Source organism: Mesoplodon densirostris, chromosome X, assembly GCF_025265405.1.
Source record: "Mesoplodon densirostris isolate mMesDen1 chromosome X, mMesDen1 primary haplotype, whole genome shotgun sequence".
NCBI lineage: Eukaryota > Metazoa > Chordata > Mammalia > Artiodactyla > Ziphiidae > Mesoplodon > Mesoplodon densirostris.
Window position 1 is genome coordinate 96,298,181 of NC_082681.1, and position 24,483 is coordinate 96,322,663.

General features: G+C 40.0%; 1 protein-coding gene and 1 pseudogene across 3 annotated transcripts in view; one reads left to right on the plus strand and one right to left on the minus strand.

Moving 5' to 3' along the window:
- Positions 1-24,483, minus strand: part of JADE3 (jade family PHD finger 3) — a 162,993-nt gene that overhangs the window by 115,198 nt on the left and 23,312 nt on the right. The window lies entirely within an intron of this gene.
- Positions 20,370-20,986, plus strand: LOC132482113 (large ribosomal subunit protein eL15-like; annotated as a pseudogene).

Below are 24,483 nucleotides of genomic sequence, written 5' to 3' on the forward strand. Positions count from 1 at the left end.
ATGTTTTAATTCCTCTATTTAAGAAAAAGAAAAATATGACAAAATCTTAATTGTTGATAATTCAGGCTGGTGGAGAATATGAGTGTTCATTATATTATTCTTTGAATTTTCCACTGCATTTAAAAGCCTTGAATTAAGCTGTTGAAAGAACCAGGATTTTTTTTTAGCCTGAGAAGATCACAGATGTGAAAAAGGGGAAGTATGAAAATAGATGGCTTTAACTATTTTGGACAAAGGAGATTTGCTGTGTGTGGTAATGGAGGAGCTGGGAACAATGGTGAGAGACCCTAGAAGGCAGATCTTGGCTTGGGAATAAAGAATGACCTATCATGGAAAGATGAGTGAGTAGCATCAAAAATGTATGGAGGAAAAATATATATTCTTTGGGGATAAAAGTGGTAAAGAGGGCCTCCCTGGTGGCGCAAGTGGTTGAGAGTCCGCCTGCCGATGCAGGGGATACGGGTTCGTGCCCCGGTCTGGGAGGATCCCATATGCCGCGGAGCGGCTGGGCCCGTGAGCCATGGCCGCTGAGCCTGCGCGTCCGGAGCCTGCGCGTCCGGAGCCTGTGCTCCGCAACGGGGGAGGCCACAACAGTGAGAGGCCCGCATACCGCAAAAAAAAAAAAAAAAAAAAAAAGTGGTAAAGAGTAAGACAATTGCCTGTCTGACAGAATATTGTGGAGAGGATTCTTGCACTGGGAAGGTGCCTGGATTTGGTGATCCCCAAGGTCCTTCCAGTTCTCAGGTTCCATCAAAGTTAGGCCAGCACCTCACAGTTTAGAGCTCACAGACTCTGGAAAATGCAGCAGTTATCCCAAGACAAGCTTTAAGAAATAATGCAACAATCCGAAATCAATACAGCCTTTAATGGTTTTACCTGGGAATATTTCACAATCAATGAGGAATAATTCACTTAATTGGGCCTGAAAGTTATTATAGTCACAGGATTGGGGGGGTGTTTACAGTATACTGGCCTTAAATAAATCTCACTTTAATTCTCATGCCTTGGTTGACCTTATGTACATAATTAAATCAGTATTATTTGTAGAATTGTTGCCTGTTTAATCACTGTTTCTGTGACTTATGTTTTTCCAGTACCAAAGTCAAATTGCTCTGATAGCTAAAGAGATCTCCACAGAAACATACCACTGAAATGAGTATTACTGTGTAAAATGAAAGAGTAAGAATAATGAGTGTGTTTTCTTTATAACTAGTTGCTTTGGCTACTGCCAAAAGAAAAAATAAAAATCTTATCAGTGGAAAAGAGTATCACTGACCTGAAAAAATAAAAATCTTAGCAGTGGAAAAGACTATCATTGACCTGTCCTTGTGTGAGGAGGGCCAGTCTGGCATAAAAACAGTGGGTCAGAACTCAGGGAGCTCCCTGCTGCTGCCCTGCTCCCAGACAAGAAGATAATGAATTTTAGTGGGAGTAAATGAGACAATATGCTGTACCTGAGGATTTTCTTTCCAAAAGGTACCATATCTTTTGAATACCTACAAATTTTATCTATACATAGTTAATATATGCCCAGAAGGTTATGAGTTGAGCAGCTTTTGCATGCCTGGAACCTGATGGATCTGAAGAGACACCTGGGAAGCCCACTGTGGTTTTTAAGGAACGTTATGTTTCCACCATAAAAATACTGAAAGCATGCTGCAACATAAAAACTTGTGCTTTGTCCATGTGTTTTTGCCCTTTTAGGATTTCCTTCCGGCAGTGATTCTGTACCACCATAACTAAGAATAGGGAATACTTGCATAAAAGTAACTGTTATTTAATAGTTTCTTCCTATTAAGTTTCACAATTAACAACAAAACAAAACAGCTCAGAAGGTTCGGATATATTCTCAAGTTAATGAGGTTAGTGTGGCTTGAATACTACCTTCTTTCTAGACCGATATTCCTGGCTGTGCTGGAGCTTCACATGGCCGGGCCCCACTATCATCAGAAATACGGATGAGAGAGAAAGGCTAGCGGCTGGCTAGCCCACCACAATGCCTTGCAGGGACTCCGGTCTGGCCCTAATCTATAAGCAAAAGCTGATTACTCACCCCCACCTCCCCAGCCTAGCTTCTCCACCCTTCAAGTGCAAGCACTTACATCCTAAGACGTCACAGAGCAGTGTATTCATCCTTGGAAGACAGAGTCTGGTGATAAAACGCAAGAATGTAATGTTTGGAAGAAGAGAGCGTAGGGTAAACCAGAGACAAACAGGGGAGGGAAGAGGAGGAGAAAGGAGTTGATGAATGAAGTCCTGAGGAGCAAAGGTTACTGAAAAACAGCAGGACAGAAGTAAGAGAATGTGACAAAGAGGCAGGGCCAAGGAAAACAAGGAGGTCAATGATATGCTGCATGAGGACAAAGAACTGTGCTTCCGGATGAGATTACCATGTATGCCTTTAGAAAAGTGGCTTTGTTTTTCAGGAGGTCATTATTCTGCCAATACTGCAGCTCCTCTGCTTACACTTAGGAGCTTTTGTCCACTTAACTACGCCAAACACTGCATCTTTGAAACTATTTCAGAGATACAAATATGTTGGGGAGTTGAGGAAGCCAATCCAAAACATCATTTAAAATATCAGTTAAGACTTCTGGTTGCAGGTAAGATGGAATCAACACATCCACCTTTGTGTCCACCAGAAGCAACTATAAAATCTGTACAGAATGCTTGGGTAGCTATTAGAGAACTCTTTAAAGTATATTATCAGCAGATGAATCAGGGAAGAATATCAGGGTGCCTAGTACAACTGAACTGGTGGTGACTTTACTACTTTTCTTCCTCCCGTATTATCTGGCCTGAAAACACAACAAAACATGAAAGTGAGCACTGTGTTTAGAGCACATGTTCTGGCTCAAGGTGCTTTTTTTGGAAAAGGGAACTACTAAAACTCAAGAAAGACTGGGGGGAAATCCCCTGGGGTTTTCTCTCCTTTTTCTCCCTTCTCTCATGTCCAGAAAATCCCATGGTGGAGGCTGTGGCAACAGCAACGAAACTGACTGGCAGAGGGAGACTAGACTGTAGGAGTTAAAACTCTCGAGGGAAAGGAACATTCCATTCCATTCGGTGGAACTATAGCAAGCTCCAAAATGGCAAAGCCAAATCCCACTGTTTTTTCTTTCTTTCTCTCTCTGTCTGCCTGTCCCTTATGCCCCAGAGGCAGTGCATCATGAAAGTGGGTGGTTTCTGACTGGAGGACCGAAAAGGAAAGCTCTAGAAAACCATAAAATACCATGGTAATAACGAAGAGGGAAGACCTCAGGAAAGCAAACCCATAAAGCTGCTTATGAACAACTGTGATCACCCCCCATCTGGGCATGTGTGGATTTGATCCTAATTACCATGTTAAAGACTTTGAGAACTGAGCTAAGAGACACTCAGGTCTCAGACCTGACCAGTGGGCGTCACACATGGGACAGATATGAATAGCAATGCAAAGGCATTGAATACTAAACTCATATTGGAACTACAGCCCACTACAGAAGGTGAGCTGGAACTTTCAGTATGAACCTAACCAGGTCAACTGACTGCTAAACAAATAATCAACATTCTCCACTAGATTGAAACAAGATCCAGAGTCTAATAACATAATATTCAAAATGTCCAGGATAAAATCCAAAGTCGCTCGGTATATAAAAAACAAAAATGCCAACTCACATGGGAAAAGACAATCAACAGATGCCAACAGTGAGATGACACAAATGTTGAAATTATCTAACAAGTAGGTTAAAGCAGCTATTACAAAAATGCTCAAATGAGCAATCACCAAGCTTGAACACTCTTGAAATAAATTTAAATAGAAAGTTATTGGCAAAGTAAAGAGAAGATACAAAGGATAACCAAATTAAAACTTTAGAACTGGAAAATAAAATAACTGAAATAAAAAATTCACTGAAAGAACACAATAGCAGAATGGAGGAGGCAGTGAAACTGAAAATAGACAAACAAACTAGTCAATTTAAATAACAGAAAGAAAAAAGATTCGGGGGGAGAACCAAAGTGTCAAGGACCTGTATGATGACAATAAACGATCTAACATTTGTGTAACTGGAATCCAATACAGAGAAGAAAAAGAGTGTGATGCCGAAAAACATTTGAAGAAAAAACAGATGAAAATTGCCAAGAAGCTGAGAGAATACCAAACATAATACAAAGAAATCCACACCCAGACACATCATAGTCAAATTGCTGAAAACTAAAGACAAAGAACTGAAGAAACAGACAATTCAACACTAACAGAGAGTTCAACATCCCATTCTTGATAACAGAACAACTAGAAAGAAAATCAAGCAAGGATATAGAAAACTCACACAACACTACCAAAAAATTGACCTAGTTGGCATTTACAAAACACTGCTCCCAAGATGAGCAAAATAAACATGCTTTTCAAGTGAATATGGAATATTCTCCAGGGATTGGCGGGACTATAACTTGGTTCAGCCACCTTGGAAAACAGTTTGGCAGTTTCTTTAAGAAGTTAAGCATAAATTTACCACATAACTCATCAATTCTACTCCTAGGAATCTACCCAAGAGAAATGAAAACATATGCCTACACAAGGACAAGTACATAAATGTCCACAGCAGCATTATTCGTGAGAACCTGGAAACACCCCAAATGTCCATCCACAGAGAATAGATAATCATAATGCAGTATATCCATATAATGTAATACTATTCAACAATAAAAAGGAATGAATTACTGATACATGGCACATCCATGGATGAACCTCAAAAGCATTATGCTACATGAAAGAAGACAGACACAAAAGAGCATACAGTGTATGATCCTTTTTATACAAAATGTCCACAAAAGGCAAACCTATAGAGACAGAAAGTAGATTAGTGGTTGCCTAGGGCTCAGGGGAGGGGAACTGACTGATGGCAAATGGGCACAAAAATTTTTATTGGAGTGATGGAAATATTCTAAAACTGGATTATGGAGATGGTTACATAACTTGGTAAATTTACTAAAAAGCATTAAATTGTATGTTTGAAACATGTGAACTCTGTGGTATGGAAATTATACCTCAATAAAGTTGTCATTTTAAGAATGCTATATCACAGAAATTATTCAGTATATAAACTTACTTTTTTACATTCAGCATAATGCTCCTGAGATCCATACAAGTTATTCCATGTTCATTCCTTTTATTCCATTATATGGATGTACCACAGTTTGTTTAACCATTCACCTACTGAAGGACATTTGGGTTGTTTCCAGTTTTTGGTTATTGCAAATAAAGCTGCTATGAACATTCCTGTATAAATGTGTAACAAGGATACTCTTAAGAGAGTGAAAAGACTCTCTCAGACTAGAATGGACTCATATCCAGGCTACATAATGAACTCCAATAAATTAATAAAACAAACAACTCAAAAGAAAAATGGCAACAGTCTTGAACAGGCTCTTCACAAGAGAATATCAATTGGCAATAAATTATGAAAAGATGTTCCATAGTATTAGGCATCAGGGAAGTAAAAATTAAAAACCACAGTAAGACTTCAAAAAAAAAAAAAACCAAAATGTCCATCAACAGGAGAACAGATAAACAAATTTTGGTACATTCATACAATGAAATATTCAGCAATGAAACACGATATACTACTGATACATACAACATCATGGATGAAATCTCAAAAACATTATGTTGAACAAAATAAGCCAAAAACAAGCCAAACACGAGCTTACACACTGTATGATTTTATTTACATAAAGTTCAATAGCAGGCAAAACTAATCTATGGTGACAGAAATTGGAATCATGGTTGCCTCTGGTTGGAGAGGATCAAATGAAAAGGCACTTTATGGGGTGACAGAAAATCATCTATATCTTGACTGGGTATATACATGGGTATATGGGTATATACATTTGTCAAGACTCAAACTGTAGGACTTCCCTGGTAGCGCAGTGGTTAAGAATCCTCCTGCCAATGCAGGGGACACGGGTTTGATCCCTGGTCCACAAAGATTCCCACATGCCGTGGAGCAACTAAGCCCGTGCGCCAGAACTACTGAGCCTGAGCTCTAGAGCCTGCGAGCCACAACTACTGAGCCCGTGCCCCTAGAATCCATGCTCTGCAACAAGAGAAGCCACCACAATGAGAAGCCCACACACCACAATGAAGAGTAGCCCCCGCTCACTGCAACTACGCTCGCAGCAACGAAGGCCCAACACTGCCATAAATAAATTTATTTATTTTTTAAAAAGACTCAAACTGTACTCTTAAAATATTTGTATTTTATTGTATGCAAATTATATCTCAATTAAAAAAGAAATAAAGCCACAATGAGATACCACTACTATCCATTAGAATGGCTACAATTCAAAATATTAACAATACAAGTGTTGTCTAAGATGTGAACAAATGGTACCTTCTGTATACTGCTGGCAAGAACGTAAATTAGTATAAATGCTTTGGAAAGCTGTTTGACAACCTCTACTAAAGCTTAACATATGCGGACCCTATTACCTCACTCTTAGTTATATATCCAACAGAAATGCACACATTTGTTCCTCAAAAGACATGTGTGAGAATGTTCAGATGAGACATGCTCATCACAGTATAACAGATTGAAAAAAACTGTATGATATATATATTCTCCATCTATGCAAAGTGAGAAAACAGCATTAATCTATAGTGATGGAATTCAGGATAGCAGTAACTTGGTAACCTCTAGGGTAGAGGGAAGGGGTAAGTAAGTCATTGCCAGGAAACAGGAAGGGGGTCTCTGAGGTTCTGGTGATGTTCTTCTTCTTGACCTGGGCACTGGTTAAATGGATGTCTTCACTTTGAGATTATTAATAGAGTTGTGCACTTATGACCTGTTCACTTTTTCTTCAGGTACATTCTACTTCCACTTATATTTTAGACTGTCCCTTATGCTATATGTACGTATAATTAAGGTTTTCTCTCTTTGCTCACTACCAACACCACCCCCTTTGCCCCCTTTATCCTTCTTTAGCATATACACTTCTCTTTCTCTGAATTCTTGTCTGCCTAACTATCAATAACACTTGGTACTTAACCTGAATCTTCACTGGCGGTGACTAGAAACACATAAAGTCAAAACTGCGGTGAGTAAAGTGAGCCCACAAAATAACTGCAGGGAGAACACAGGCATATTTTAAACAGGCAGAATTTCATGAATCAGCATCAAAGAAGCCAGCCCCTGTCTATCTACAGAGGGGAAACCATCCTTTAAATAGTAGGATTAGTTCATTTGCCCACATAATTCCAGGACAAAGCTGTAGACCCAAGAGTGACATTCCTTTACGTGCTCCTTCCTGTATATGGAATCTTCCCAAAGGCACTTTCACATACTTTAGCAGTTACTGGAGTTGAAAAATATTATAAAGGGGGCAAAAAGGCTGTCCAGGAATTGATTCTTAACTCACAGTGTAAAATTTGGACTTAGGGAGCTTAATATTAAAAACTCCCACAGGCTAACTTAACTTTCACATTCCCTTTAATTCCACAGAATGTTATTCATTAATTTACCCACACTCCAAATTTATGTGCAAGATACTACAGGCCTGACACCATGCTCAATACTGCAGATACAGGGACAGAAAACTGCAAGGCCTGTAATTTCGAGGAGCTCAGGGCTCTGGTGGAGTGATAAGGAGAGGAAAAACAAATTACCAGAACTCAGGGTGATAGGTTTTGTAACAGAAAAAGGGAAGGCTCCAAATTTCCTAGGAGCATGGAAGGATAGTGACTAAATCTATCCAGAGAGGGTGTGGCGACTCCATGTTGGAAGTGACACATTATCAGGATGTGGACCAACCAAACAGCATGGGATCTCTCAGTATGGGACCTCTCAAGAACTCAGAACTGCAAAATGCAGGTGCTTACTCTGAGAAAGGACTAGTAAAACCCACATTTGGATGTGATTGAACACTTATGGGGGCAAACCCTCATACTGCCTATACAGGGGACCAAAAGCTCATCAACACCTAAAATTTCCAACAAATTAATTTGGAAGTGGCATGAATGCAAAAAAAAAAGTGAGTTTGACTTCATTTCAGGGAAGCAGGATTGAAATATGACTACAATTTAATAAAAACAAACAATTATATTTTATATTCTACTTAGGATGGAAAAAGACTGTGAGAATAAAAGTTGGATCAGTCCGAAGGATTGAAAAAAGGAACGTCACACAGTCAGAAGTTACCATCTAAGCATGGCCCAGAGAAGTTGGAGCTCGTGTCCAAGTACCCACCCCTCTGGGCTGAAAAACAGAAACGCCACAGTTCCAGAAAAGGACTGAGAAGAGGTCTCATGCTGATAACATCAAATATGAGAATCACATCACTAAAGTCCCAGGTCCAAGTCCACATTTATGATGTAATAATCTTATGAAGATGGCTTGGCTTCCCACACAACTCACCCAAAGAGACAGAGAGATAGTATCAGTGGTATGCTGATAAATGTTTAACAACAGGCTCTCCAGGGGGGGAAAAAGTTCTGATTTGTAGTTTACTGTTTTCTGAAATGTAGATACTCTCACCATGGTGAATTTCAAACTATTAAGATGATGTCACTTGCCATGGAATTTGACAGTGATGTGCACAATTGGCTCTTGCAATCTGGTGTGAGGTGACTACATACGAAAATGTAATCAGTTGAATTTCCACTATATATCAATAAATTGCCATTTTGGTTTATACAGGTCAGATCTCAAGAGCTGGGTGACCTTAAGTCAATCCGTAAGTAGGGGTCCATCCTTATTGGGGTTTGGCGTCCACCAAGTGGAAGGCCAGCCCTGGACGAAGGTGAATTCTCCAAGGTGAAGGGCATAACACACATGATAGCATGGAAAGGCACAACATGCTTAAAACAAAATAAAACGTACAAGCTAACAGACAAAAATTAAGTAATTCTGAATAGACTAGACTATTTACTCTGTAGACTACAGAGTGGTATAAGAGACTGATGAATGGTGAGTTTGGGGAGCCCAGCTAGGGACAGACTATAAAGAAAGGCATGGGGGACTATACTCATGAGGGTACCCTTTGCTGTGGTAGATGCTTCAAATACTTTAATTCATGTAATCATACCTATCACATGATATTATCCATTTATACAAAAGAGCCTCAGTGAGGGATTAGGGAGCTGAGATTTTAACCCATAGACTGATTCCCCAAACCGTACCTTCCCATTAGTTCATGCTACTTCCAAGGGAAGGCTGGGTGATGATGTAAGAATGCCCCCTTCCCAATCCTGCCCACTGCCTCTTAAGTCCCTCTACATTTACCTGAACCCCTAAAAGGGAGACTATGACATTTTTCTTGCAGGTCCAACTAGGAAATTCTACTATATCCCCTTGGAATCCATCTCAACAGTTGTTAGAAATACTTCCTTCTTTTCCTAAACCCATCATAGCAATAAAGTCCTTATATTATTTTTAGTACTCATATTATAACTGGCCACTACCAAATTTTGTTTAAAATGTCCCAAGTACTGAAGGAGTACCCTCAATCTTTTCTTTTGCGGAGTCAATAATCATAATCCCTTACCTGCTACTCTAAAGTCTTGCTTTCCAACTCTTTATTATTCTCCATGTTTTCCCAAGCCAGATACTCTTGTAAAAGGCATGGCCACTGGTGAACACCATGAGGAGGTTACCCAGTAGCTCCTGTATTCTGTACCACTATGTATCCATCCAATTATTAGAAAAACTATAGACAATGGAAAAGGGATTCTCAAAAAGGCAGTAAGAATGATTAAGCTGGTTAAGGAACTTTAAAAAAAATTTTATTTATGGACTTCCCTGGTGGTGCAGTGGTTAAGAATCCACCTGCCAATGCAGGGGACATGGGTTCGATTCCGGGTCTGGGAAAATCCCACATGCCATGGAGCAACTAAGCCCGTGCACCCCAACTACAGAGCCTGTACTCTAGAGTCCGTGAGCTACAACTACTGACCCTGTGTGCCACAACTACTGAAGCCCACGTGCCTAGAGCCCGTGCTCCACAACAAGAGAAGCCACCACAATGAGAAGCCTGCACACTGCAACAAAGAGTAGCTCCCGCTCATTGAAAATAGAGAAAGGGCTTCCCTGGTGGCGCAGTGGTTGGGAGTCCGCCTGCCGATGCCGGGAACATGGGTTCATGCCCCGGTCTGGGAGGATCCCACATGCTGCGGAGCGGCTGGGCCCGTGGGCCATGGCCGCTGAGCCTGCATGTCCGGAGCCTGTGCTCCGCAGCGGGAGAGGCCACAACAGTGAGAGGCCCGCGTACGGCAAAAAAAAAAAAAAAAAAAATAGAGAAAGCCCGCGCACACCTACGAAGACCCAACACAGCCAAAAATAAATAAATAAATAAATTTATTTTAGAAAATTTTATTTAATCCTTACTAATAAATATGAACCTGGTTTAGGAAGAGGAAGACAAATACTATAAAACTTACTTATATATGAAGACACCATTAGGGTGAAAACAGGAATTAGAAATGTGACAAAGTATAGATTTAATAGTCCTCTGAAGCCTATGATTTGCCCCTTTCCCTACCACCTACCCTAAGCATTTACTGTATAAATACTTTGCAAAGGAGAAGAGTGACTTTAATTGATATTGATCTATGAAGACATGTGAGATACCCCATGATGACTTATAGACCTAAGCACAAACACTTTGCTGGAGTCTGAAAGTCCAGCAGGAGCCAAGAGAACCAAGAACCATACAATTTGGGTATAAGTCGAGCCATAGGATACCAAGGCCTGAAGACATGTAGATTACACAATATTAAATATGTGTTCTGGGGGTGAGAGGCTGAATTTTTTCTTGATTGGACTGCCAATCTCTCCTTGAACACAAGGAAACAAAAACTCAGAAATGTTCTAAATTTTCTTCCTCTGCTCCCTTTTACCTTGTCAATCTCTACTGGTCATTTAAAATTCAGCACAGGGGCTTCCCTGGTGGCGCAGTGGTAGAGAGTCCGCCTGCCAATGCAGGGGACATGGGTTCGTGCCCCGGTCCAGGATGATCCCACATGCCGGGGAGCAGCTGGGCCCATGAGCCATGGCCATTGAGCCTGCGCATCCGGAGCCTGTGCTCTGCAGTGGGAGAGGCCACAACAGTGAGAGGCCCGCATACCACAAAAAAAAAAAAAAAAATCAGCACAGTCATCACCTCTCTTGGAAGCCTTACCTAATCTCCCCTCCCACTACCAAGCGGGGTAAAATGCCCATACTAACCTCTACCATAATATTCATCCCCTGTAATTATCTGATCATTTGTACATGTCTCCCAATGGACTCTAAATTCTGGGAAGGCAAAGAGTGTGTCATGTCTTATCTTTGTGTTTCTAGTATGTAACCCAGTACTTGGTGCTCAACAGAAACTCAGTGAGCATTTTTAGATGGAACTGTGTAGTATCATTTGTCCAAGGTCACAGAACTGCTGTATGGCAAAGGAAGGCCTATGCCCCAAGACATCTGACTCTTCACCTAGTGAGCTTTTCATTATATCATGTATTTAAAGAGTCACTCATGAAGAAGCCAGACATGAATCTAGAAAACATATTTTATGGATAGACATTTTATTGATCTCTGAATAACCAGCAAATATAAATGGTCTAAATAAACCAATTAAAAGACAGAGAGAGATTGGCAGAGTGGGTTAAAAAACATGATCCATCTATATGTTGTCTGCCACAACTCACTTCAAATATAAGGATATAAGTAGGTTGAAAGTGGAAAAAAATGGAGAAGGATATAAGATATAAATATTACTCAAAAGAAAGCAGGGTGGCTATATTAATATCAATAAAGAGATAATCACCAGATGGAGAAGAATATTAAATAATGATAGAAGGGTCAATCTACCAAGACATAGCAATCCTAAATGTGTATGCACTAAAAAAAACAGAGTTGCAAAATATGTGAAACAAAAACTAACTGATCTGAAAGGAGAAATAGATAAATCCACAGTCATAGGTGGAGATTTCAACATTCTTCTCTCAACAATTGATAGAACTAGTAGACAATCAGCAAGGACATATTGATAGAAGAACTCAACAAACACAATCAACCAATACGATTTAACTGACACCTGTAAAACACTGCATCCAACAACAGCAGATTACATTTTTTTCAAGCACCCACAGAAAATAGACCAAGACAGACCATATCTTGGGCCATGAAACAAGCTTAAACAAATTTAGTAGGATTGAAGTCATATGGAGTGCATTCTCTGACCACAATGGTATCAAAACAGAAATCAGGGAGACTTCCGGGGAAGATGGCGGAAGAGTAAGACGCGGAGATCACCTTCCTCCCCACAGATACACCAGAAATACAGCTACACGTGGAACAACTCCTACAGAACACCTACTGAACGCTGGCAGAAGACCCCAGACCTCCCAAAAGGCAAGAAACTCCCCACATACCTGGGTAGGGCAAAGCGGAGAGATTCCCGCACAGAGGAGCGGTGCCGAGCGGCACTCACCAGCCCGAGAGGATTGTCTGCTCCCCCGCCGGGGCGGGCGGCGCTGGAGCTGAGGCTCGGGCTTCGGTCAGAGCGCAGGGAGAGGACTGGGGCTGGCGGCGAGAACTCAGCCTGAAGGGGGCTAATGTGCCACAGCTAGCCGGGAGGGAGTCCGGGAAAACTCTGGAGCTGCCGAAGAGGCAAGAGACTTTTTCTTCCCTCTTTGTTTCCTGGTGCGCGAGGAGAGGGGATTAAGAGCGCTGCTTAAAGGAGCTCCAGAGACGGGTGTGAGCCGTAGCTAAAAGTGCGGACCCCAGAGACGGGCATAAGACACTAAGGCTGCTGCTGCCGCCACCAAGAAGCTTGTGTGCGAGCACAGGTCACTATCCACACCCCGCTTCCGGGGAGCCTGTGCAGCCCACCACTGCCAGGGCCCGGGGATCCAGGGACAAGTTCCCCGGGAGAACGCACGGCGCGCCTCAGGCTGGTGCAATGTCACGCCGGCCTCTGCCGCTGCAGGCTCGCCCTGCACTCCGTGCCCCTCCCTCCCCCCCGGGCCTGAGTGAGCCAGAGTCCCCGACGTGCCTGCTCCTTTAACCCTGTCCTGTCTGAGCGAAGAACAGACACCCTCCGGCGACCTATACGCAGAGGCGGGGCCAAATCCAAAGCTGAGACCCGGGAGCTGTGGGAACAAAGAAGAGAAAGGGAAATCTCTCCCAGCAGCCTCAGAAGCAGCGGATTAAAGCTCCACAATCAACTTGATGTATCCTGCATCTGTGGAATACATGAATAGACTACGAATCATCCCAAATTGAGGAGCCAGGAGTCAGTGCTGTGCCTCTGAGGTGGGAGAGCCAACTTCAGGAAACTGGTCCACAAGAGACCTCCCAGCTCCACATAATACCAAATGGCGAAAATTTTCCAGCAAAACCAGCACCCAGCTTCACTCAACGACCAGCAAGCTACAGTGCTAGACACCCTATGCCAAACAACAAGCAAAACAGGAACACAAACCCACCCATTAGCAGAGAGGCTGCCTAAAATCATCATAAGGCCACAGACACCCCAAAACACATCACCAGACGTGGACCTGCCCACCAGAAAGACAAGATCCAGCCTCATCCACCAGAACACAGGCACTAGTCCCCTCCACCAGGAAGCCTACACAACCCACTGAACCAACCTTAGCCACTGGGGACAGACACCAAAAACAACAGGAACTACGAACCTGCAGCCTGCAAAAAGGAGACCCCAAACACAGTAACATAAGCAAAATGAGAAGACAGAAAAACACACAGCAGGAGAAGGAGCAAGATAAAAACCCACCAGACCTAACAAATGAACAGGAAATAGGCAGTCTACCTGAAAAAGAATTCAGAATAATGATAGTAAAGATGATCCAAAATCTTGGAAATAGAATAGACAAAATGCAAGAAACAGTTAACAAGGAACTAGAAGAACTAAAGATGAATCAAGCAATGATTAAAAACACAATAAATGAAATGAAAAATACTCTAGATGGGATCAATAGCAGAATAACTGAGGCACAAGAACGGATAAGTGACGTGGAAGATAAAATAGTGGAAATAACTACTGCAGAGCAGAATAAAGAAAAAAGAATGAAAAGAACTGAGGACAGTCTCAGAGACCTCTGGGACAACATTAAACGCACCAACATTCGAATTATAGGGGTTCCAGAAGAAGAAGAGAAAAAGAAAGGGACGGAGAAAATATTTGAAGAGATTATAGTTGAAAACTTCCCTAATATGGGAAAGGAAATAGTCAAGTCCAGGAGGCACAGAGAATCCCATACAGGATAAATCCAAGGAGAAATACGCCAAGACACATATAAATCAAACTGTCAAAAATTAAATTCAAAGAAAACATATTAAAAGCAGCAAGGGAAAAACAACAAATAACACACAAGGGAATCCCCATAAGGTTAACAGCTGATCTTTCAGCAGAAACCCTGCAAGCCAGAAGGGACTGGCAGGACATATTTAAAGTGATGAAGGAGAAAAACCTGCAACCAAGATTACTCTACCCAGCAAGGATCTCATTCAGATTTGATGGAGAAATTAAAGCGTTTACAGACAAGCAAAAGCTGAGAGAGTTCAGCGCCACCAAACCAGCTTTACAACAAATGCTAAAGGAACTTCTCTAGGCAAGAAACACAAGAGAAGGAAAAGACCTACAATAACGAACCCAAAACAATTAAGAAAATGGGAATAGAAACATACATATCATTAATTACCTTAAATGTAAATGGACTAAATGCTCCCACCAAAAGACACAGATTGGCTGAATGGATACAAAAACAAGACCCATATATATGCTGTCTACAAGAGACTCACTTTAGACCTAGAGACACATACAGACTGAAAGTAAGGGGATGAAAAAAGATATTCCATGCAAATGGAAACCAAAAGGAAGCTGGAGTAGCAATTCTCATATCAGACAAAATAGACTTTAAAATAAAGACTACTAGAAGAGACAAAGAAGGACACTACATAATGATCAAGGGATCGATCCAAGAAGAAGATATAACAATTGTAAATATTTATGCACCAAACATAGGAGCACCTCAATACATGAGGCAAATACTAACAGCCATAAAAGGGGAAATCGACAGTAACACATTCATAGTAGGGAACTTTAACACCCCACTTTCACCAATGGACAGATCATCCAAAATGAAAATAAATAAGGAAACACAAGCTTTAAATGATACATTAAACAAGATGGACATAATTGATATTTATAGGACATTCCATCCAAAAACAACAGAATACACATTTTTCTCAAGTGCTCATGGAACATTCTCCAGGATAGATCATATCTTGGGTCACAAATCAACTCTTGGTAAATTTAGAGAAAATTGAAATTGTATGAAGTATCTCTTCCGACAACAATGCTATGAGACTAGATATCAATTACAGGAAAAGATCTGTAAAAAATACAAACACATGGAGGCTAAACAATACACTACTTAATAACGAAGTGATCACTGAAGAAGTCAAAGAGGAAATTTAAAAATACCTAGAAACAAATGACAATGGAGACACGATGACCCAAAACCTATGGGATGCAGCAAAAGCAGTTCTAAAAGGGAAGTTTATAGCAATACAATCCCACCTTAAGAAACAGGAAACATCTCGAATAAACAACCTAACCATGCACCTAAAGCAATTAGAGAAAGAAGAATAAAAACACCCCAAAGTTAGCAGAAGGAAAGAAATCATAAAAATCAGATCAGAAATAAATGAAAAAGAAATGAAGGAAATGATAGCAAAGATCAATAAAACTAAAAGCTGGTTCTTTGAGAAGATAAACAAAATTGATAAACCATTAGCCAGACTCATCAAGAAAAAAAGGGAGAAGACTCAAATCAATAGAATTAGAAATGAAAAAGGAGAAGTAACAACTGACACTGCAGAAATACAAAAGATCATGAGAGATTACTACAAGCAACTCTATGCCAATAAAATGGACAACCTGGAAGAAATGGACAAATTCTTAGAAAGGCACAACCTGCGAAGACTGAATCAGGAAGAAATAGAAAATATGAACAGACCAATCACAAGCACTGAAATCGAAACTGTGATAAAAAATCTTCCAACAAACAAAAGCCCAGGACCAGATGGATTCACAGGCAAATTCGATCAAACATTTAGAGAAGAGCTAACACCTATCCTTCTCAAACTCTTCCAAAATATAGCAGAGGGAGGAACACTCCCAAACTCATTATACGAGGCCATCATCCCCCTGATACCAAAACCAGACAAGGATGTCACAAAGAAAGAAAACTACAGGCCAATATCACTGATGAACACAGATGCAAAAATCCTCAACAAAATACTAGCAAACAGAATCCAACAGCACATTAAAAGGATCATACACCATGATCAAGTAGGGTTTATTCCAGGAATGCAAGGATTCTTCAATATACGCAAATCAATCAATGTGATACACCATATTAACAAATTGAAGGAGAAAAACCATATGATCGTCTCAATAGATGCAGAGAAAGCTTTCCACAAAATTCAACACCCATTTATGATAAAAACCCTGCAGAAAGTAGGCATAGAGGGAACTTTCCTCAACATAATAAAGGCCATATATGACAAACCCACAGCCAACATCGTCCTCAATGGTGAAAAACTGAAACCATTTCCACTAAGATCAGAAGCGGGACAAGATTGCTCACTCTCACCACTATTATTCAACATAGTTTTGGAAGTTTTAGTCACAGTAATCAGAGAACAAAAGGAAATAAAAGGAATCCAAATCGGAAAAGAAGAAGTAAAGCTGTCACTGTTTGCAGATGACATGATACGATACATAGAGAATCCTAAAGATGCTACCAGAAAACTACTAGAGCTAATCAATGAATTTGGTAAAGTAGCAGGATACAATATTAGTGCACAGAAATCTCTGGCATTCCTATATACTAATGATGAAAAATCTGAAAGTGAAATCAAGAAAACACTCCCATTTACCACTGCAACAAAAAGAATAAAATATCTAGGAATAAACCTACCTAAGGAGACAAAAGACCTGTATGCAGAAAATTATAAGACACTGATGAAAGAAATTAAAGATGATACAAATAGATGGAGAGATATACCATGTTCTTGGATTGGAAGAATCAACATTGTGAAAATGACTCTACTACCCAAAGCAATCTACAGATTCAATGCAATCCCTATCAAACGACCACTGGCATTTTTCACAGAAGTAGAACAAAACATTTCACAATTTGTATGGAAACACAAAAGACCCCGAATAGCCAAAGCAATCTTGAGAACGAAAAACAGAGCTGGAGTAATCAGGATCCCTGACTTCAGACTATACTACAAAGCTACAGTAATCAAGACAGTATGGTACTGGCACAAAAACAGAAAGAGAGATCAATGGAACAAGATAGAAAGCCCAGACATAAACCCACGCACATATGGTAACCCTATCTTTGATAAAGGAGGTAGGAATGTACAGTGGAGAAAGGACAGTCTCTTCAATAAGTGGTGCTGGGAAAACTGGACAGGGACATGTAAAAGTATGAGATCAGATCACTCCCTAACAGCATACACAAAAATAAGCTCAAAATGCATTAAAGACCTAAGTGTAAGGCCAGACACTATCAAACTCTTAGAGGAAAACATAGGCAGAACACTCTATGACATAAATCACAGCAAGATCCTTTTTGACCCACCTCCTAGAGAAATGGAAATAAAAACAAAGTAAAAAAATGGGACCTAATGAAACTTCAAAGCTTTTGCACAGCAAAGGAAACCATAAACAAGACCAAAAGACAACCCTTAGAATGGGAGAAAATATTTGCAAATGAAGCAACTGACAAAGGATGAATCTCCAAAATTTATAAGCAGCTCATGCAGCTCAATAACAGAAAAACAAACAACCCAATCCAAAAATGGGCAGAAGACCTAAATAGACATTTCTCCACAGAAGATACACAGACTGCCAACAAACACATGCAAGGATGCTCAACATCACTAATCATTAGAGAAATGCAAATCAAAACTACAATGAGATATCATCTCACACCAGTGAGAATGGCCATCATCAAAAAATCTAGAAACAATAAATGCTGGAGAGGGTGTGGAAAAAAGGGAACACTCTTGCACTGCTGGTGGGAATGTGAATTGGTACAGCCACTATGGAGAACAGTATGGAAGTTCCTTAAAAAACTACAAATAGAACTACCATATGATCCAGCAATCCCACTACTGGGCATATACCCTGAGAAAACCATAATTCAAAAAGAGTCATGTAGCACAATGTTCATAGCAGCCCTATTTACAATAGCCCAGAGATGGAAACAACCTAAGTGTCCATCATCGGATGAATGGATAAAGAAGATGTGGCACATATATACAATGGAATATGACTCAGCCATAAAAAGAAACAAAACTGAGCTATTTGTAATGAGGTGGATAGACCTAGAGTCTGTCATACAGAGTGAAGTAAGTCAGAAAGAGAAATAGAAATACTGTATGCTAACACATATATATGGAATTTAAGAAAAAAAAATGTCATGAAGAACTTAGGGGTAAAACAGGAATAGAGACACAGACCTACTGGGGGTGGGCTTGAGGATATGGGGGGGGCTGTGACGGGGCGGGGGACAGGCATGGACGTGTATACACTGCCGGGCGTGTGTTGGATGGATGGTGAGGGGTGGCCGCGTGGCACGGGGGGATCGGCTCGGTGCTTTGTGGCCGCCTGGAGGGGTGGGATGGGGAGGGTGGGAGGGAGGGAGACGCAGGAGGGAGGGGATGTGGGAACAGATGTATATGTATGACTGATTCACTTTGTTGTAAAGCAGAGACTAATAATAAAAAAAACATATATACAATGGAATATTACTCAGCCATAAAAAGAAACGAAATTGAGTTATTTGTATTGAGGTGGATGGACCTAGAGTCTGTCATACAGAGTGAAGTAAGTCAGAAAGAGAAAGACAAATACTGTATGCTGACACATATATATGGAATTTAAGAAAAAAAAAGTCATGAAGAACATAGGGGTAAGACAGGAATAAAGACACAGACCTACTAGGGAATGGACTTGAGGATATGGGCAGGGGGAAGGGTAAGCTGTGACAAAGTGAGAGAGAGGCATGGACATATATACACTACCAAACGTAAGGTAGATAGCTAGTGGGAAGCAGCCGCATAGCACAGGGAGATCAGCTCGGTGCTTTGTGACCGCCTGGAGGGGTGGGATAGGGAGGGTGGGAGGGAGACTCAAGAGGGAGGGGATATGGGAACATATGTATATGTATAACTGATTAATTTTGTTATAAAGCAGAAACTAACACACCATTGTTAAGCAATTATACTCCAATAAAGATGTAAAAAAATTAAATTAAAAATAAAATAAAAACAAATATTAAAGATAAAAAAAAGAACTGCTAGAGGAAGTTCTTCAGCCAGTTGGGAAATTATAGCAGAAAGAAATTTAGCACATTAGGAATGAACAGCAATATAAATTGTAAAATTTGGGTAGATATAACAGACTGTTCTTCTCTTGAATTACTTAAAATATGTTTGGCAGCTGATAGCAAAAATAATAAGAATGTATGAAGGGATTTTCAGTATGTGTAGATGTAATATATAAGAGAACTATAATATAAAGGGGAGAGGGTAAAGCGACCTACAGGGTGTAAGGTTTCTGCATGACTCCTGACGTGGTAAAGTATTGATTCTAAGTAGACTGTGCAAGGCTAAATATGTATATTATAAACCCTAGAGTAACCACAAAAGATATGCAAAGAGATAAACTCAAAAATCACAGTAGATTAATTAAAATGGAGCACTAAAAAATGTTCAAATAACCCAAAAGGCAGGAAAGTGGAAAAGAGAGGAAATAACGACAGAGGTATAACACAGAGAAAAGAAATAATAAAATGGTAGGTTTAAACCAAGCATATCAATAACTACATTAAGTGGAATGGTCTAAACATACAATTAAAAGACAGAGACTGTCTGACGAGATTTAAAAAACATGATCCCACCACAAAGACTATAAGAAAATCATTTAAAATATAATGATATAGGTAGATGAAAAGTAAAAGATGAAAAAAGATATGATGCAAATGCTGATCAAAAGAAAGAATTCAGGGCTTCCCTGGTGGCGCAGTGGTTGAGAGTCCGCCTGCCAATGCAGGGGACACAGGTTCGTGCCCCGGTCCGGGAAGATCCCACATGCCGCGGAGTGGCTGCACCCGTGAGCCATGGCCACTGGGCCTGCGCATCCGGAGGCTGTGCTCCACAACAGGAGAGGCCACAGCAGTGAGAGGCCCGCGTACCACAAAAAAGAAAAAAAAAGAAAAGAAAAGAAAGAATTCAGAGCAAAGAAAATTACAAGGATAAAGTGGGCTTTTCCGTCTGGCGGCAGCCATCAGGTGAGCCGAGATGGGCACTTGCTAGTACATCCAGGAGCTATGGAGGAAGAAGCAGTCCCACATAATTTGCTTTCTGCTCAGGGTGCACTGCTGGCAGTACCGCCAGCTCTCTGCACTGCAGGGGGCCCTCTGCCCCACCCAGCCTGACAAGGTACACAGGCTGGGCTACAAGGCCAAGCAAGGTTATGTCATATATCGGATTCGTGTGTGCTGTTGTGCCCACAAACGCCCAGTTCCTAATGGTGCCGCCTACGGCAAGCCTCTCCATCATGGTGTCAACCAGCTCAAGTATGCGCGAAGCCTTCATTCCATTGCCAAGGAGTGAACTGGACATCACTGTGGGGCCCCCTAAGGGTCCTGAATTCTTACTGGGCTGGTGAAGATTCTACTTACAAATTTTTTGAGGCTATCATCATTGATCCATTCCATAAAGCTATCAGAAGAAACCCTGTCACCCAGTGGATCACCAAACCAGTCCACAAGCACAGGGAGATGTGGGGGCTGACATCTGCAGGCAGATAGAGCCGTGGCCTTGGAAAGGGCCACAAGTCCCACCACACTATTGGTGGTTCTTGCCGTGCATCTTGGAGAAGGTGCAATACTCTCCAGCTCCACCATTACCGCTAATATAAGTAATGTTTGTAAAATTCTTACCTAATAAACAATTTAGGACATTCATGTCCGCTTAAAGGTGTTTTTTAATTTGTCTGTTAAAACTAGTTGTCTCCAGATTATTTCATTGAATGCATTGTCAAATTATGAAAATTAAAGTGCAATAATGTTTGAAGACTTTAAGTGATGGTGTATCTTGTTTCTAATAAGGGAAATGCCTTTGTTTTTGCTTTATTAGGGAGTTGATATGTCCGTGTTTAAAATGCTGTTTGGTACAATAGGTGTAAAATAAATTCTGGAAAAGAGGAGTGCAGAAACTAGCCATGTAGATTTGTTGATGCATGTGATGAAACCTACAGCTTTATTGGGGTGATGCAATGCTCTGCTGGTTTACTCTAAAGTGGCTGTTTTAAGGCGTTTGGCAAGGACAAACTTTTTAAATTGGATTATCCATGGAAATGTGAAGGATGTCCTGATCCTTTATCATGATCATATGCAGAAAAACAATGAAAGTTGACTAGGGCCCACATTTTTAGACTTAATCTAATATTCCATTTATGTAACAGCTGCCTCTGAAAGGCAAAAAGTAAAGGAGTGTCACCATTTTTAAGAGAATTGAATAAACCTGTTGCAAGAGGGTTCTCTTACAAATGAAAACATCCTGGTTAACCTAAATTAAACTGCCTTGGCCTCCATGGTACCACTGATGTTCACATAAAAGATGGGAGCTACTGGTTTAATCCCAGGACTGGGATCTGTAGAATACTGAACTTCATGCAAAATAGTCATGGTATTTACACTGGTGTTTATTGAAACTGATGTAAATTGAACATTAGGTAAATGAGAAGGGAGTTAATTAGCCCTAAGGTTTGTAAGCTAGTAATGCTAGGATTGGGAAATAGGTGTCCATCAGATACCTTTCAAGTGTGGGAGGACAGAAAAAGCTTGGATCAAAATTTTAAATGTTTTACCTGTAATATTAGTTTGTGACCATTATGAACTCTCTAAGCCACCACAGAGGGGAAAACAGGGTTGGTTTTATTTAAAAGTAACACTGCTAAGTCTAATCAGTTATTTATTGTTATTTTGGGTCAATGTTATTAATGTTATTTTGGGTCAAGCCACTTTATCCATTCCCATAAGGATACTGAGAAAAGTCACGTAGTTGGTGTCAATACAAGTTCAATTGGTTTCCAATTTTATGTGTTGTCTACAGTTATTTTCTCATCCCTGCTCAACCTACCCTCAAGAGCCTCACCATTCCACAAACTTGCCAGGCCACCAGCTGTGGCTGGGCATACCACCACATTCTGCTTGCATCATGTTCTGTTTCCCAGGGTGGATTTGAGTGTATAGGAAATATGGAAGAGGAATTGCCCAAATTCTTTCCAATTCTTGGTTTGCTATCTTAACAGGTAGGTTAATTATGAAATCTAATTGCTGGTTTTCTTGAACCAATTTTTCTCGTATTTTCTTCAAGGGTCTTGAAAGGTCCACTTAATGATTTCCAGAAAACATGTAGCAGGCTCGCAAAACGTTTTGAGACCCAAATTTCTTCCCACTCAAAAAAAAAAAGTCTTAAACCATATAATTTTGTGTGTAGAGCTTGTTCAACTATACACAATAATAGAATAAATGTCTATGAAACTAAAAAGAAAAGATAAAGTGGGATATATAGAGACATGTCATAATGCTAAAAGGGTTATTTAATTCACCCCAAAGACTTAACAATCCTAAATGTGTAAACACCTACCAACAGTGCTTCAAAATATGTGAAGCAAAAACTGTCAGATCTAAAATTAGAAGTAGAAAAATCCACAATTATAGTTAGAGACTTCAACATTCCTCTCTAATAAATATATAAAACTAGCAGACAGAAAATCAGCAAGAATATGTAAGAACTGAACACTATTATCAACCAAGTGGAATTAGCTTATATGTACAGAACACTCTATCCAACAATCACAGAATATATATTCTTTCAACAAGAAAGATCACATCCTGGGTCACAAAACAAACCTCAGATATAAAAGAACTGAAATCATACAGAATATGTTCCCTGACCATAAAGGAAATAAAATAGAAATCGACAATAGAGAGATAAGAGGAAAAGCTCCAAACACTTGGCTATTGGATATCATATATCTAAATAACCCATTAATCAAAGAGAAACTTTTAAGGGAAATTAGAAAATATTTTTAATTAAAGAAAAATGAAAATATAACATAACTCAATTTGTGGGCTTAGAGGGAAATTCATAGCAGTAAGTGATATTTTAGGGGGAAAAAATCTCTCATATGAATACAGGTGACCCTTGAACAATCAGGGGTCAGGGGTGCCAAACCTCTGCATAGTCAAAAATCCATATCTAACTTATTGTCAGCCCTCCCTATCCATGGTTCCTCCATAACCTCAGTTCCTCTGTATTGGCAGTTTCACATCTGTGGATTCAACCAACCATGTGGATTGTGTAGTACTGTAGTATTTACTATTGAAAATAATCCACATATAAGTGGACCTGCACAGTTCATACCCCTGTTGTTCAAGGGTAAACTGTAATCTACGCTTCCCCCTCAGGAACCTAGAGAAAGAGCAAAATAAACCCAAAGCAAGCAGAAAAAGGAAATAAGATAAAGCAGAAATCAATGAAGCTGAAAACAGAAAAACAACAGAGAAAAATAAATGAAAACAAAAGCTGGTCCTTTGAAAAGATCAATAAAATTGATAAACCTCTAGCAAAACTGAGAAAGAAAAAAAAGAGCAAATTACCAATATGAGGAATGAAGAGGAGATTATCACTATAGACCCCACAGACATAAAAAGATAATAAGGGGATACTACCATGAATAACTCTACACACATAAGTTAGACAACTTAAATGAAATGGACAGACTGCTCGAAAACCACAAACTACTAAAACTCATTGAAGATGAAACAGGTAACCTGAATAATGACCCATCTATTAAGGAAATTAAATTCACAGCTAAAAATCTTTTTTAAAAGAAATGCCCAGACCCAGATGGTTTCACTGGCAAATTCCAACAAACATTTAAAGAAAAGATAACACCATTTTATAGGCAAGTGGTTATGGCACAGGGACTACAGTCAGACTTCCTGAATTTTAAAATCTGCTCAGCCACTTACTAATTCTGTGCTCTTGGGAAACTGTTAACATTTCTGTGCTTCAGAATGTTTCATTATTGGTTCAACAGGGGAAAATAATAGTATTGTACTTATAGGATTGATATGAGTATTGAATAAATTATTAAATATAAAGTAAAAAAATTAAAAAAGAAAAGATAACACCAATTCTGCAAGATCTCTCCCAGAAAATAGGAGAGGATAGAATCTTTCCCAACTCATTTTATGAAGCCCTGATACCAAACCCAGACAAACATAATACAAAAAAGAAAACTATAGACCAATATCCCTCATGAATATAAAAGCAAACACCCTCAACAAAATATTAGCAAATCTAACAGCAATATATAAAACCCTACAACCAAGTGGGG